The sequence below is a fragment of the Protopterus annectens genome, chromosome 10.part0, assembly GCF_019279795.1.
Source record: "Protopterus annectens isolate FY-2018-M chromosome 10.part0, PAN1.0, whole genome shotgun sequence".
Taxonomy (NCBI): domain Eukaryota; kingdom Metazoa; phylum Chordata; order Ceratodontiformes; family Protopteridae; genus Protopterus; species Protopterus annectens.
The window spans coordinates 1,173,542,361-1,173,560,039 of NC_056744.1; the positions used below are offsets into that span (position 1 = coordinate 1,173,542,361).

At 40.0% G+C, this 17,679-nt stretch overlaps 1 protein-coding gene across 1 annotated transcript in view; it reads left to right on the plus strand.

Annotated features, from left to right (window-relative positions):
- Positions 1-17,679, plus strand: part of TDRD5 (tudor domain containing 5) — a 2,447,201-nt gene that overhangs the window by 39,832 nt on the left and 2,389,690 nt on the right. The window lies entirely within an intron of this gene.

Here is a 17,679-nt window from a genome sequence, read left to right on the forward strand (position 1 = left end):
TTTGACTGGCCTAGTCCCTTTTCAGCAGAGACCTGAGTTGGTGTTTATTCAACTAGGGAAAATTTGACCAGGAACTTCCCCTACATTTTTTCTTTAACTGCAATAGGATCATTGCATCCAGCAGAGCTATCACTAACTGAAGCAGATGGGACTTCTATTTAATGTCTCTTCTGGAGAGGTGTTAATCTGTTGATCTGGTGTGGGAATACAGTACGCAGCCCTCTTCACCAAAGGTGAGTTTGCTACCTGTTGTGCCACTGACATTGACTTTTAGATTGAAACTCTTGAGGCATGAAGCTTGATCTGGTTTCAGGAGGTCATCTGCCCCACACTTTTGGATCATAAGTGTATAGAGTGGGAGGCATTGCAGGAGCAGGAACAGAGTTGATGTGTAGTTGTGGAAGAATGTAGCTAGGAGGATGGGTATGGTAAACTGAAATTGTGATGAGATTTATTGCTGAGCAAGGACAAGACAACACCTATCAAAAATAGACGCATCAAGTGTGGGTATGGGAGTTGCGGTAGTGTTTTTGTGGAGGGACGAAAGTAGAATAAATCTATATGGGTGGGTTAATAGCTTTATAAAGTTAGATGCATACATTTTAGATGTATAAACTAATAGTGGTAATCCGTATTTGAGTTAAGGTGAAATTCACATACTAATGGCGGACTGGGATTCAAGGGTAATGAAAATTCTTCTACAGTTGTTCATAGGTTCATAGATTAGTACTAGGCTAACTGCCCTTGCAAGCCATTTTTTTAAGCCTAGCCAATTATCCCTTGTGAGACTCAAACTCTGCACCTTGTGTTTGTAAGGCAAACACCTTAACCATTAGACCACCCTCCCAGTACTTGTACTCCCAGTACAGTTGTTGATGGTCTTGTTGAGTTTACATCTCAGTAAGTCAGTATTTGAGAGAGTGTCTAATCAGGGGTGACTGAGTTCTTTGAATGTTGTTACAGTTTGATGGAGCTGGTAATTTGTTGAACTTATTTATTCAGTTTATTTTTTCATTCAAACAGCAGATTGAAAAAGGGTGAGGTCAGGTTGAAGATTTTAAGGACAGACTTGTATATATGCTGCAGATCTGAAAATGACAAGATTGTCAGAATTGGGAAGAATGGAATTGTATGAAAAGTAGTTAACTTGAGACATTTTTGACATCTAATCTTATACCACCAAAGCATTGACTCCACTCTCTCTGACACTTAAAAATGTGTTTTAACTTTGCTTTTATTTATGAATGTTTTTCACTTTTTGTGCTCTCCTCTTCTCTCACTTGTCTGTACTTCTGTGTGCAATTGGTTGCTGTGTTGCTTTTTTTTTTGCTTTTACTTTTGTATTTTTATGTTAGGCCTGTGCTCAAACGCTCAAACTTGTCTTTTTCATGTCATCCAGATGGTTAATATATATCCAAATCATTTTTAATCCATGGTTTGCATTTTTTTCAAATATTTTCTTGGACAGCTCTCTCATACATACCCTCTCCCATATGACTAAAGTATCAGTAGTGCACATTCACACAGATTACACTTTTCTCCTGCTGACTGCAGTCTGTTCAGCAGCAGTTGTGTCTCCTCCCAAGTGTACGGAAAACTTTTTCTCCATATCTGAAGACCTGTCATCTTTGAAGGTAATAGTAAAGGGAACCCTTGGATCCCCTAAAGAAGTCCTGTCTAACTTTAACTTTTAAGGTTGTCACTCTGTGCGTGTCCAACTTGGTGCAAAATTCTTTCCCAGGTTACTCTTTCCTTCTCATGAGATCCTGCATTTCTTTCTGCAAATTTTCTTCTTGCTGTTAAATGCATTTAATTGGATTACAAATGACCCCAAGCTATTTTTTCCTTTATTGTGTGTGTGTGTGTGTGTGTGTGTGTGTGTGTGTGTGTGGGGGGGATGACTTTGAGATTCACACTGTTTCTTCATAGTTTCTTGAGAATAGGTCAATTACATTATTCGCCATTCTATTTGGTGACCTTTTTCATTGTCTGAAAACTTTTGCATTTAGTTGAACATCTTTTCCTGCCAATTCTTATGGTTTCTCTCAAGGCTTTGACCCTTTATTGTTCTAAGTGTGACCTTTGACAAGCAAGTCTCTCATGTTGATATTCATAGTAGATGTCCATATTGCATAGGTCTACAGGATTACAGCAAGTCCTATATTTGTGTTGACTTTTAACAAGACACCTTCAAGGAGATGAATAAAGCAGTTTTGAAACTTTTACTGGAATATCCACTTAACTGGGAAGTCTCAACAGTTCTCTTTTGCTACTTTGTCTTGTGAAGGTGGAGGTCTCAGATTCCTTTCATCAGTTTCTTTCCTCTTAATTATCCATTGAACGCTTAGCTATCTAGGTCTGTTCAGTCATGTAAGAAATCTTCCTTCCATCCATCCATCCATCCATCCATCCATCTGATAACCTGGTTTATCTTTACACAGGGTTATGGGGAAGCTAGTGCTTATCCTGGCAGCCAGTGATTGCACCACATTAAAAAGCATTTTGGTCCAGACACTAGTCTATTACAGATCACGTGCTTGCTCACATTCCCACCTACAGGCGACTTGGAGAACACATTTCACTTGCTGTGTGTCTTTGGGAGGAAAACAAAACCTTTCTTCGTTATATTGGCATTGTCTGACCAGCAGTGTGCCAATATGGCTGAACGTACTTCATTTGTTAGGATCAAAGCTATGCATCTCTATCTGCTGGTATTCAAGTGACCAGAGATGGAGAATTCCCCTCTTGCTACTTCTCATCCTTAGGAAGTGGTGAATTTTGTATTGGGACTTGCTTCTTGCATTTTCTTTGTGGATATCCTAGCTTGAAATGCCGCCTTCTCTCCTCCTCCATTCCAGAAGTCTCCTTTTCCTGATGAAATTATACTGAGCTTGCTGAGGCTGTTGAAGAGCTTCAATATAGGCAGTTTTGATTCCTTCCCTTTTTGTCTGCCTTACCCTCACAATAGCGTAATCGTTTAACCTTTAAAACCATGTACATTAGCTTCTTTCAAAACAGGATGTGGAAATGCATCCCATTTCCACCACTCAGCAGCTAAAAAGAATGTTGGTGTCATCTTAGCATAGTTGAGAGTCTGAAAGGTTTGTAGTTGCAAATTTTGAAAACTGGATCTTTCTGAGCATTGTATATTAAAATTATGTCTGTGGCTAATTGTATGTGATCAAGAATTCATATTTGATATCCTTGGTTTGACGTCATAAGGAAGATACCTGTAAATCTCATCTATACTGTTCCAGTGTTTCCTCTTGTAAGGCAAGAAGAAAGAAATTCTATTCAAGTTTTGTTAGAACACTGGAAGCAATAGTTGAATTTCATACTGTTTTAATGCTGTCATAGAGGCGCAATTCATAGTTGCAGGCAACATCCACACCATGAGCCATGGCTCTGCATGTCTAATACACCAAGCAATCGTCTTCTAACTGCCACATAGTATTTGGAGGAAGGTAAAAGAAATCATATTATGGATATTGACTGCAAATGAATAAAATGGAATTGAGCATAATGTTAAAAGAACTGTCATGCTTATTATTTAACTGACGTAGGAATAGATTGGGCTTGGTTATTTCTAGTTTTACTGTTTTTTTCTCTCTTTGTGATATTATGCTTGAGATAAATTTCTATGAGATCTAAAAATTGTGTGGATGTGCCTTTATGGAAATGTACTGATATGTCCTAGCAGTCTTGTATGTTTTATAGTTTAGATCAAAAAGCAGGTTTTGCTTAAATTTAAACACATTTCCTCTCAACTAAAAAGCCTCAGTGTTATGTAGTCCTATCTCATTGTAATTCTTGCTGGATAGGTTTGGCTCCGACTCGGTTGATACTAAAGCTCAAGAGCTTTTACTGGCTCAAGGCTAACCCCTGTCCCATGGTGCCTCACGGCAATTCCCCAGATTTCATTTGCCGCGAAAGCTTCGAGGTTGTGTCTTAGTGTCTCATTGGCTAAGTAACAGTTTTATTTATTAAATCTAGTTCTTTTCTCAACTTTTCTTATTCTATCACAGTCTTTATTACTGTTAATCTCTTTGTGTGACTGTTTTGAGAGTTTCTGAGCCCTATTTTTCCCCTTAGGATTGTACGTCCTATTTAAGTTAGAGGGCCGCAGTGCCCGTTTAAGTTAGAGGGCCTTTCCTCCCTAAGTGTGTGTCTTATATATAAAAAAAAAAAAATGTATGTAACTCTTCTGTCTTTCACTATCTTATTGTTATCTAGTAGTAGTTAGATATTGTTGTTGCCTTCTCTAGCTAGACTAAAGTTTTTCAGTCAGAATGTGTAAAGAAAAGTATAGAGAGCATAAAGACCATTGCCCTTCGGGGTTTAAAAAGTGTGATAGATGCTCACAAAAAATATCTTTGATAGTCACACCAGTTGCGTGTACTGTTTAGGTGAAGCTCATTTGCAAAAGCCCCGTACCTTTTGCCATGCATTTAGTACCAGGTTCTTGAATGAGAGGAAACAAAAACTGATTGATAGGGGTCTTATGACCACATCCTTCCAGGAACTGCTGGGACTCGGTCAGGCAGCTCCTAAGTCTTCAAAACAGAAATCTTCGGAGCCGTCAAAAAAGACCAAAGCGTCGGAGCCAAGGAGTTCTGGCTGCGATTCAGCTTCTTCCACATCGGTACCATCGGTCTCCTCGGTGCCAAGGCAACCTTTGGTACTGAGACATTTACCTGATATTGATCCTGTGTCACCTACTTTGAGATCTCCTACTTTGAGATCTCCTATTTTGGAGCGGAGGAGATCTCCTTCTGTCTCCACCAGATCCTCCAGGACAATCTCAGATGAGTACATCGAGCTGGTGGTGAAGAGGTTGCCTTCAGATCCAGCTCTGGCAAAGAAATTGGCCTCTCCAGACCCAAAGGCTTCGGAGCCGACCCTTTTACATGCCACTGCTCCTCCTCACGCTGCTTCGCTCTCGAAGCCCATCACTTCAGGTTCTTCAGTCTTGGATCTGTTGTTTCCAGGGATCCTCCCTGCTTTCTCGGAACCGATTACTCTCTCCTCCACTCAATCTAGAGCCGAGGGATCTGGGAGCAGACACTCTAGAGTCGACTCAGAGGGGGACAGTCACCCTGGATTTTCTTCGGAACAGACTCTCACTCTCGGTGCGACTCAGCTCAGCTTCCACATCTGCTTTGCAGCCATTCCCCCTTGCTCGGAGCCGACCATCTGTCTCCTCGGAGCGTAGGTATTCTTCGGAGTGGGGGGGGGGAGGATTTCGAAGCTATAGAGAAGGCTTTATCTTCTGCAAAAGCCATACCCTTGGAACCTGTGTCCCACCAGCAGCAGGTAGCAACCTCTTCCCCCTTGCCACCCCCACAGCATAGGGAACCAGAGACCCAAGCAGCCCCCATTGGAGGTGCCCCCTCTTCCGAGACCTCCCCAGATTATCCCACTGGAGAGCTCCCTCGGAAGAGACTGTGCAAGAGGAAGCATGTTGACTCACCTGAGACTGTCACTTCTGACACTGATTTGGAGGAATCTGAAGGGTCCCCTAGATCCCCCTCTGAGGATGTCTCCTTTTCTGACATCCTAGAAATCCTTAGAGGGGTGACTGGAAGACCTCTAACCCTACTGAGGATGAATCAGTGTATCTTGAGGCCTTTGATTCCCGACCTTCCACCTCCTGGGTGACATCACCTAATTCCTAGGGGTCATATCGCGGAAAGCCTAGACCTCTCCAGACTCGATGGAGCCCGTCCCGAGGAGGCCAAATAAATTCATGACATCACCTGAAGATAAGACTTTTCTTACCAAAGGAGTTCCCGTTGATTCTATGGTGGTAGCAGCGGCCACCAAGGAGGAGTTATCCGAAACATCTTCTAAAAATCCATCCTCCTAACAAAGAGTCTAGGACGATGGATAGGTATGAGAAGTGTACCTTCTCTTCAGCGGCATTTACTCTAAGATCACTGAATTACCTTACCCACTTTACTCGTGTTCAGGGAGATCTCCTGAAGGAGTTGGGAGATACCCTCCAGGGTTCAGTAGCTCTGGGATCCATGGATAAGCTTTCTGCGCAGCTCTCCACCCTTACGTCGATAGCCAACTCCTCCATGAGGCTGATATCGTATGCAGCAGATGGAGTGAGTAGGGCAGCCGCAGCAGGAATATCCCTCGGGAGACATTCTTGGATGCATCTTTGTAATTTCACGGAATCCTTCAAGTCTTCCTTCACTAATGTCCCCTTTGATGGTTCATCTCTTTTTGGACCCCAGGTAAAAGAGACTTTGACCAGGTGAGAGCAGGAAGGGAAACCCTTATCTGCCGTCAGAGTCCTTTTCTCCCTCCCGTCTAGACCCTATTCCAAGGGTAATACAGGAGGGAAGATGTGGTTCTGTGTGTCCCAAAAAGGTTTCCCTCGGGCACAAAGTCAATCGTCCCCTAGAGGCAGAGGGGGAGGATATAATGGAAGACACTGCCCTCGCGACAGAGGAGGTCGGCAACATCAGGGAGATAGAGAAACTTTCTCTGATCGTCCCTTCCATCGTCCCTGAGGGGTTGCCCGACTGTCTCTGAAGGCAGTTGGAGGTCATCTATCACTGTATCCAAGCTCCTGGCTAAACATCTTGCAAGACCGTTGGGTACACACCATAATATCCAGAGGTTATCTGATTCCCTTTCTTTCCGAACCCCCAACAAACTGGTCTCTACCAGACGTGCCACCCATTCAACTAGACCATGCAACATCAGACATCATCTCGTTGCTGCAAAAAAGAGTCATCCAAGAAGTCCCCACAGAACAAATAGGATCCGGAAATTACTCTCGATTCTTTTTAGTTTCCAAAAATGACAGGGGACTGGAGATCAATTCTAGATCTCAGCAGACTCAAGTCCGTAAAGAAATCAAAGTTTCAAATGATCACTCTGTAGTCGATATAGACAATTGGATGTGCTCAATAGATCTTCAGGGCACGTACTACCACATCAAAATGAGCAGGCGCTCCAGGAGACACCTATGCTTCCGGCTGGGAGCCAGTCATTTTCAGTTCCGGACACTGCCCTTTGGTGTCACTACAGCCCCCAGAGTGTTCACCAAATGCATGGCAGTGGTAACGGCTCACCTGAGATGTCAAGGATTCCAGGTGTTTCTGTACCTAGATGACTGGCTCCTCACTGCTACCACCAAGCATCAACTCATCAGAAAAAGGGACGAGACTGTATCCTTGTGCGCCACTTTAGGCATCACAGTCAACCTAAAAAAAAAATCAGCCTTATCTCCTTTGCAGCACATTGTATTCTTAGGCTCAGAAATAGACACAACCACCATGTCAGCAAGACTAGCACCAGAAAGAGTAGTCTCTCTACACAATCAAGTCAGATACTTGCTAAACAGTCAAAAGGTTCAGGCCAGGGTAGTTCTTCAAGTCCTAGGGACTATAGCTTCCTCTATCCTATTAGGTCCTCTAGCCCATCTACACATGAGAATACTTCAGTGGCTGCAATTTGCCCAATGGTCGATGCAAGACCTTCCATTGTGTCCTCAGATTTTCATAACATACACCTGCAAGAAGGATCTGACATGGTGGTTGCACACACAGCAACTTCTCCTAGGTCGTCCACTTGTTCCTCCACAAGAGAAAGCAGTTTTGACCATGGACTCTTCCCAGATAGGGTGGGGGGGACATTATCTGGGAATTACAGTCCAAGGTACTTGGTAGAACCATGAGAACCACTTGCTCATAAATGTTCTGGAGATGAGAGCAGTGCTGTATGCGTTGCAGGCACTTTACAGCTCCATTCCCACCGGGACAATTGCGATCCAGTCAGACAACATGTCTGTCATGTGGTACATATACAGGTAAGGAGGAACCAAATCTTACCCGCTTTTTAAGAGTTTGGAAATGGGCGACGGACATTCAACGTTTTCTAGTAGCAACGTACATCCCGGGGAAATCCAATGTGATAGCAGACAAACTCAGCCGAGCAGTTCTGATGCCTCACGAGTGGTCCCTGAATGCAGAAGTTGTGAAAGAGATCTTTCACAGATGAGGCCAGCCTTGCTGCGACCTATTTGCCACTCACCTGAGCACCAAATGCAGAAGCTACTTTGCCCTCCTTCCCCATCTGGGGATGTCAACCAGGGATGCTCTAGTCCACGATTGGCCCCCAGAACTTCTTTATGCCTTCCCACCTTTTCCTGTCATCCCAAAGGTAATACAGAAAACAAAGCCATTGAGGAATACCCTGATCCTCATTGCTCCTTACTGGCCTTGACAAGTATGGTTTCCCTTCCTGTGGCCCTATCTTTTGGAGGAATCTTGGATTCTGGAACCATCTCCAGACCTCCTGATTCATCAGTCAGGGCAATTCCATCCACACCCTCAAATTGACAGTATGGCTGCTCCAGTTCCATGAATAGCCAGGTGCATCCCCCTCTCCCCTTCTGTCAGACACATTCTGATCTCATCCCATAAGCCTTCCACTCAGAAGTTATACTCCAGCAAATGGAAAAGGTTTTCTATTTGGGCTACAAGCCAAGGCTTAGATCCCTATTTAGCTCCTATAGAATCTATTTTATCCTTCCTTGCGTCAATTTTTCATGAAGGAGCTGCAGCTGCTACAGTCAAGAGTTCATTTAGCTACCATTTCTAATTTCCATTTTGGCTTCATGGGAAATCCCATCATGTCACACTCCTTGTGCAAAACCTTTTTGAAAGGAGTTCTCCTTCTCAGGCCTCTGATCAAACAACCATCAGAACCCTGGGACTTAAACTTAGTTCTCATATCATTAATGTCTGCACCCTTTGAGCCCTCTTCTTCATCAGATATGAAATTGTTATCTTGGAAAACACTATTCTTAGTAGCCATAACATCTGCTAGGAGAGTCTCAGAACTGCAAGCCCTTACTATTCGACCTCCTTACATTATGTTCCACAAGGATAGAGACTCACTTAGGACAAACCCTTCCTTTCTTCCCAAGGTATGCTCAGAGCATAATCTGAACACTGCTATTGAGCTACCAGTGTTTTTTTCCAAACCACTCTTAATAAATCTGAGTACAGACTGCACCAATTAGACTTTCACAGAATTCTCAGATTTTGCTTACACAGGACTAAAGAATTCAGAAAATCAGATCAATTATTTGTTTCCTTTTCTGACAAAAATAAGGGCTTGCCTGTTTCCAAGGTTACTCTTTCAAAATGGCTTTCAGATTGCATTTCCTTTGCTTATCAAACTGATGGCAAACAATTACCTAACAAAGTAAAAGGCCATTCTCCTAGGGCAGTATGTACTTCATGTGCCTTTAGATCTAGGCTCCCAATTGATACTATTTGCACAGCAACTACTTGGGCAAGACCACATACTTTTGTCACTCATTACAAATTGGATTTGGCCTCCCGGGGCAGGTCATCCTTTAGGCCCACTGTGCTGAAGAGTCTCTTCGCTTGAGCCACCCGGGATAAAGGTGCTAGGGATGCTGTCCTATCCAGCAAGAATTACAGCGAGATAGGACTACATGACATAAAGAAGTTATGTACTTACCATAACGTTCCATGTTTGTAGTCCATCTCGCCTACATTCTTGCATCCTTCCCTCCTACCCCCTTCCTGTTTCTGGAGGATCTGGTGGAGTATACTGGTGCTGAGCTGGTTATAGTTGTTGTCCACCTGGCATGGATGATAATACACAATTTTTTGTCTGTATGTATACAGTTTCTGATAATTAACACCTGTTTAGGTACTTATTTCTTTCTTGCAAACAAGATCTGTGGAATTGCCGTGAGGCACCATGGGATAGGGGTTAACCTTGAGCCAGTAAAAGCTCTCTAGCTTTAGTATCGGCCGAGTCGGAGCCGAATATCGGCTCTGAACCCATCCAACAAGAATGTAGGCGAGATGGACTACAAACATGGAACGTTATGGCAAGTATATAACTTCTTTTTTTGTTGTGTCTCCTATAACAACTGTTTAGATAATATGGAAAATGCCTTATGTGATAATAGATCTTGGACTTGATATGAAAATACTATATCTCATCCAGTGATTTATTTAATTTGGGGGCTTTCCTGAGAAAGAGAAATGGTTTGGCTGATGTTATGCTTGTGGTGAACATGAAAAAAGATGAGGGAATATAGACAAATAGCAGTGTGGGGCAAGAGAAGAATAAAGAAATTGAAAAATCCCCACAGCACTCAATGATCTCCTTGAATCTGATGAACACTTATGTATGAAGATGGCATGCCAAGTCAGGACTTTTAATTTTCATTAATGAGAGTTAGTGGCCATATGATTTAAAATTAAAGCATCATATTACCCCAATTGCTCGCCTACAAACAGCTAACTACTGCATTCACCATCCTCAACAGCCCTGAAAAAAACACCTGCCATGCAACAGCTACTCATCTACTACTCTACTACTCGCCCCCTCCGCTCTACCAACAGATCTCTTCTGTGTACCACAAGGGCTAATAACACTGCAGGAAAATCTCTCTACGCCCATATCATAGCCAAAGCGTGGAACAACCTCCCCACTCCTGTTACCTCTACCACAAATGTTACTCAATTCAAAACACTACTTAAATCACACCTACTGGAAACTTGGATCTTCCCATGTATAACTTAACTCAAGTTCTCCTGTAACTGCACTTCTCTAACCATACCTAACCTATTCTCAACATAGACTTACACATTCTTATACCTTATCTACTTTGTACTTGCTTAGTCCATTAACCATTGTTACCTAACTATGACATGGCCATCAAGTAAATTCATGAACGAGTTCTTTCAAAGCAAATAACTATTAATCATCTTAACTGTACTCTATTCTGAAAAGTTACTCTGTCATGAAAATGTTACTGCCATCATGTAGTTCTATAATTTTGAAAGTTTATCATAATTTTTGTTTATTGCAACGTTTTTTGGAGCTTTTCTCCCCGGGCATCCACTGAAAATGGACCCAGTCCAGCTGTATTTTTCCCGGTTAAATGTAAAATAAATAAATAAATCATGGACTTTTATGTTTGCGCATGTTTGGTTTTCTGGACATGGCATCAGTACAGTGAAGCATGATTAAATACACTTAGTATTCAGAACTGAGTAATATATGGGCAAGGCTGGATAGGTTCTATATCACAAGGGAACATATGCATATGGTCACAAATGTAACCATTCATCCACTATTAATATCTGATAATTTGCCCATACAGACTAAGATTAATCAGACCAGGGTAGATTACTTTGAAAGGCACTGGTACTTCCCTACTTATTTGTTAAAGAAGGAATCCCATTTAAAAGAGATGCTAATTATTATGGAAGAATGTGTACTAAAATCTAATGTTGGGAAGAAGGTTCTTTCAGTGAAGTGGAATGACATTACACTAAAAATGAGCAAAAATACAAAAAACAACTATTCCGGTGTCTAAAGGGCTCTAAAGACAAAAAATAGTAAATCCAAAAATTGAAAGTCATGAGCTCAACACCAAACATTTTTTTAATAAAATAATAAAACTAATATACAAAGCTGTTAAGGATTGAGTAAGAGTTCTGATAACTCGAAAGCTTTGCTGCATTTTATTTTTTTGTTAAAAAGTGTTTGGTGTTGAGCTCGTGACTTTTTATTTTTGAAAATAAGCAATAGAGTGTCAGCACGGGCAGCAAAAATTTGGGGGATAGGTCTGGCTAAGTATTTGCAAGCTGTAACAAAGCTAAAGGTGCTGCAGGAATTGTTAGAGACAATAGTAGTGAAGCAGAATTTCTACTGTATTCAGGTAGAAATGAAATGAGGGATTACTTTGATAAAGTCGGTGAAAGTAGAGCTTTGTATATTAGTCGGTTATTTTATTTTTTATTTTTTTTTTTTAACATTAATCCCAAGACTGCCAAGTTCATTGTGCAGAAATATAGATAAAAAGCCCTGAGGAGGATGATTAAAATTTAAAGATCCTTAAACAGCATGGATCCTAAAGAAATAATGAAACTTCTGTGCAATTAATATGGGGAAACTCTAGAATCAGGATAGCATAATAAAGAGTAGATGAAGAGAAGCGTAATAGAGTAGCCACAAGGAGAGGATGTCATATTTGGTATGTACCACATTTTGGAAACCCAGGTAAAGAGTTGTTAGCTAGGGTTAATAAAATGGGAATAAAAGATGCGGTTGTCTGTCAAAATGTAGGGAAAACACCAGCCCTAGATGGCATCCCAGTTGAAATATGGAAAATGAGAGAAAAAGAACTATTAAGAGTATTGGAAAAGTTATGTAATAACATACTGTTTGGGAAGCCATGCTCGTTTCTTAGAACAAGTGGGTTATGACACATGTATCCAAGGAAGGAAAAGATCAGCAGGCCCAAGGTTGCATAGACCTATATCACTACTGTACCACGACTACAAAATATTCGTGACAATATTAGCTAAAACAGTAAACTAGAGTACTCCCATAGATCGACTAGATTAGTGTGGTTTTATTGAGAGTAGAAAGGCATTTGATAACATTAATGATTTAGAAGTGCTGAAATATATGACAGAATCTTAAGGATAATAGGATTGGACACCAAGAGTGTTCAGTACAGTCATTTGGGGGTTCATGATAGATGCAGTCTGAGTATTTGGATTCCATGAGGGGTGGATTGAAAAAAGTGCTTATACAAAGGAGCAAGAATTCAGTGAAATGTAATGGAAGGCTTTCCAGATACCTTTAAACTTACCAGAAGCATTTGGCAGTGGTGGCCTCCTTCCTCATTGTTGTTTGCCCTTGAGCCTTTGGTGAGAGCGAGTAAACAGGCTGCCATTTTGGGATACAAATCTGCACAATAAGTGGATAGCACTGTTTGCCAGTAACATTATGCTATTTATCACTGACCCAGGGATGAGTTTGTGCACATTTCCTTAGTATTTTAAATAGGATTTCCAACTAGCAGGATACAAAACCAATGAGGCTGTTCCTGTGGAACTAGGCAGTAGTAAGTTACTATGTCCAACATGTAGGCCTGTGCAGGAATTTCTCTTTCTATGAGGACACAGAATGATGAGGCATTTAGGAATCTGGTTGTTGGGAGACATTGACTGCTGCAGTGGAATCCTGGAAAAAGATTGAAATGAAAGTTTTTAAGGCAGTGTGAAATATCAACAGTGGATCAGAGTAGTAAAATCAAAGCAAGCAAGATGTTTCTGGTTCCTCTGATCCTATAAGTCAGTCATTTTGCTACACCCCCCAAAAGGAACTAAGGGACAGTATGAAGAATGAAGTAAGGGAATTTACATGGTTGGGTAATACATCAAGAGTCTACTAGGGGAAGCTGATTTGGTAACAGGAAAGGTTAGGGTTACCAGACTTGGAGAACTACTTTAGAGCAACCCAAATGTGGCTTATAGTTCTCATTTTGCATCAGATATACAATACAAAATAGAAACAAGATGGTTATAGTGCAAGAAAAATTGCATTTAGTGGACAAGGGGATGGTACTGTGGGAACTATTGGCAAAAGAAAATGAGAAATATATCTCAGAATACTTCAGAATGTTGAGAAGTTACTAAAACTGAAATCACTAAAGGGGTGGGGAAACTGGCTTCACTTTTTTTTTTTAGTTCTGTGTCTTCCAACTGGCATTATCCAAACATAAAGAAATAAGCCAGCATTTGGAAAGGGCAAAAACAAGGAGCTCAGATTTTGGGAGGTAAAGATCTGCAATAAGGTGCTTAAATGGATGGAAGTCGAACATAAGTTTGTCCTAACTGGAGGGAATTAATTGCATTATATGGGAATAATGGAACTGTATGTGACTAATAGAACAAGTAAAAAATGAAAGACAAAAACTGCAACGAACCACCATGGAATAAAATTGTAGAATTTAATGAAGAAAACGAGCGCTTTCACGCACACTCAGGTGCGCTTCATCAGGTTATAATAACATCAAGAATATCGCTTACTTTTATACATTGACAAAGATTCTCAATTAAACAATTAAAAGATAATTAAACAAATTTAGCAAATTTAAAGGTATAACACATAGAAAGAGTCCTTTTCAAGGTGAATGGTTCATTCATACAAACAGCCGCATCAAATTTCACTTTCTCAGATTCAACCCAAGATAACAGCCGGATAGTACATTTTAAAACCATGTAATCAATGGTCATTATGGTTTCCATATTATACATATTAATAGTAAAAAACGAAACAAATAAAACATTTTTAAAGTCAATACAATGGAAATAACATGGGAGACATAAAAGACAAGGACGATACTGACTGAAACCCCCAATACATGCCCATACATCAGTCCTTGCTAAAATAAAATAAATGAAATGAAGTGAAACCATAAAGCACTAGGAGTGTTGGTGCTTTGTATGAAAAAGTGGTATACACCCATTCAAACAAATAAAAATAAATAGCATGAAAAAGGACTAGCAGATTAAATTATGTAAATATATTCATAAATCCAACATCATAAAATATGACAAGGTGTCCCTATGAATATAAAGATTGGCTAAATCTAACAGTTATCTAAAACCAAGTAAATATTATAAATAACAGCAAATAACACATGATAACTTATTATTCATATAAAGATTCATGTGCATGGACCTTAACTAACATAAGAGCGAACATAAAAATATACAGTCAATATATGTAATAATAATATCTATAGGCCATCATGGGAATCAATAAAAGTATGGTTAAACAATCATAACTGAAAAACGGGTTGATGGAGCCCAAGGGATGATATGAGACATATCATGAAAAGTTTTGAGACAATATAAAAAATATATAGGAATATAGCCTTTGGTCTAACATCGGGGGTGTCAAAGAAAATGACAAAAAACATCACTAAACAAACCGGAAATATCCAGTAGTGATGGAAATAAAGATATATAAAACACATGTGTCAAAACAAAAGACTCAAAATGGAGGAAAAAAACAACATTGACAAGTACAAAATGCCTGCAAGGTGCGACAGCCAGTTACGTAAACCAGTATTGGTGGATTATTTGCTAAAAGCTGGAAAGGATTCTCCCTGGGAACAAAACAAATATCACAAGGATATCAGGCAAGCTTGCAGGGATTTACTCAGAAAGCTGATAAATCTAAACTGGGCTGGGGGCAAAGGCTCCAAGTGCAAATTACACCTCAAGAATGGAAAGAAATGTGCCCCTTGCCCAGATATGCAACAATATCCAGGAAGTTCCGAATATTTGTGGAGAAATTCATCCATAGGCACTTTTTTACACCAGAGGTGCTATAGCATGTACACTTGGAGTCGGGGTGGGGGGGTTGCTAGAGATGTAATAAGATGGAACTGGGGACCTGGGAATACATTTTCTGGGAGAGACAGAAGTTGCAGGAATATAAACAAGGTCTGCAAAGAATGATACAGGCAATTTTAGGAGATCAGTCAACTGTAAGCATTCACTGCACTGGTGGTCAGGTTGCTTAATTCCTTCCAGTACAACTCTTTTGAGTGTATACCTTTAACTCCCAGTGGGCGTGGCTTGAAATTAAAAAAAATGAAGTCATCACCTTACAGTTCTAACGAATACTCATTGACATAGGTCAAATATCAATACAATTGTGTTTGCCATCATGTGTACTTCAAGATAAAATATTCTGATACCTTGTATGCAGCATGGGTTTGGAATTACTAATGCAAATATGAACAAGCAACATTTGACGCCTAGAGGAGCAATAGGATGTAACTGAAAATGCACTTGGAGGCGTCGCTCGGATGTAATGAGTTAAGTGCAAGAATGTAATGTTGTGAGGAGTTTTGCAGCAATGTATTGAATTGTGAGAGCTGGTGGTGTGGTTTTCAGGGGGCGGGGGTTCTCTCCTTTTCTTCACTGTCGTGTGACTATGGAGTTGGTATATATATAATTTAAGGGTGGTTGGGGGGCTTGCCTCTGTATTTGTGGGGTATGTAGGGGGGGCTTGGTTACTTGCAAATAGAAAAAAAATGTTTTCTTTTTTTTTTAGGTTTTTCATCTCACAATTTTTGATATTTAATTTTTAATAAATAAACTGTGAGCTAACAAAAATTCATTGATAGCTCGTAAATAAACCATATAGTTGTGTCAAATTCTTTGTTAGTAGGTCTGTATGGAAAAAATAGCATTGTAATGTGTATTTGATATAGTCTTAATACAGTCATACAAGTAAAGAGTACAAAATAGTATGTACTACAGGATGAAAAACCGAACAAGAAAGCCTGGCAAGGAAAATTTTAGATGCTAGGCAATCCCTAAAAAGTATAATCTAACTACCGTGGAGAGAAGTCTTACTAAAGCACTTGGTTCATGTGCTAATTGTTTTAGGCAACTAGGGAAATGGGAAGGGGAACTTTTTGTAAACTTGATCTATTAATGTGTAGGTGTTGATTTAGTAAAGTTGTCATTAAAACCAATATCTTCAGTTTGTAACCACTAGCTTGGGTGCACCTGAAATGAATAAGGCTGAATAAAGCTTACATACTTGAAAAAAGAGGCTAGCTACTAGTGACATCAGATATGCACTATGTATTTGGTTTACACCCCTTTCTCTCATAATGTTTTTGAGTTTTAAAAAGTATATAAACTACTCCTGTTAGCATGGTGGACTAACTTATAATGAAAACCAAGTAATTTTATACTAAGTTTATTAACTGTCGAGCTGCATGACTGCATTGACCGGAAACATAATTTAATGTTGCATAGACATACAAATGGTTACATATTAAAATATGTGTGCAACAAGGCAGAATAAAATTGAGAAATGTACGATGTTCATAACTTGACAAAAAGGTTTCCATAAGAAACTACTGAAGTGAGACCTGCTAATTTTTAGCAAGAAGCAACAGTAAAGTGAACTGTGCCTATGTCATCAATGGCCTACATATAACTCATCCTGAAGAATTTTTACATGTTGGCTGGTAATAGCTGAAGTGGGAAAATGTACAACAGTCTGGTTTTTGGCAAGTTTACAACGTCATTCCTTAGTTCCAGGAAAACTCTACAAAGGAATGATTCGAGAGAAAAAAACACAAGAACTGTGATCAAGTATTTGTATCATTTTCATTTTATCATAAAGACTCTGCCAGAACATTTCAGTAAAATGATTTTTTTTAATTTTATGACATCAAGCTGAATGCCAGGAAAAGATATCATGATGTGCTTCTATTTTCTTAGTAAATGGAAGTAACTGGGAAAGAAGAAAAAATATGTTATTCATTAGATCACTGTTGCATTTTTGATGACTGACTTATGGAATGTATTCTGCCATGAATACTGTGTCCAGCCAGTCTTCAAAAGTTTATACACCTTCCTCTTGCATTGTGCGTCCGACCAGCCACCTATGCAGGAGACTGTTTGCAGGTACTTAATGGACACATGACCATGAAAATCCCCAGAACTTTCTTGCCACCAGTCTGCTGTGATGAGTTTATCTGCATCATGGTTTTGTTAGCCATGCATCCTGTTCCAGCTGCACTTATTTTGGGCAACCAAGTACACCTTTGGGGACCCTTCCTATTTTCTTTGTATTTTTCTATGAAAAAATTTACTTTTCATGTCATCTAAGAAAGGAAAATGTGTGAGGATAACGGATCCCTCACAAGAATAAGCATTTTGAATGTTTTTTTTTTTTTTTCTTTTGTCTGGACCCTGAAAGTAACTTTAAAGAGTGTTCCATCTGTCATTCTTTTGTTAAGATTAGCAGTTGTTTGAGCTTCTTAAAAATTTACAC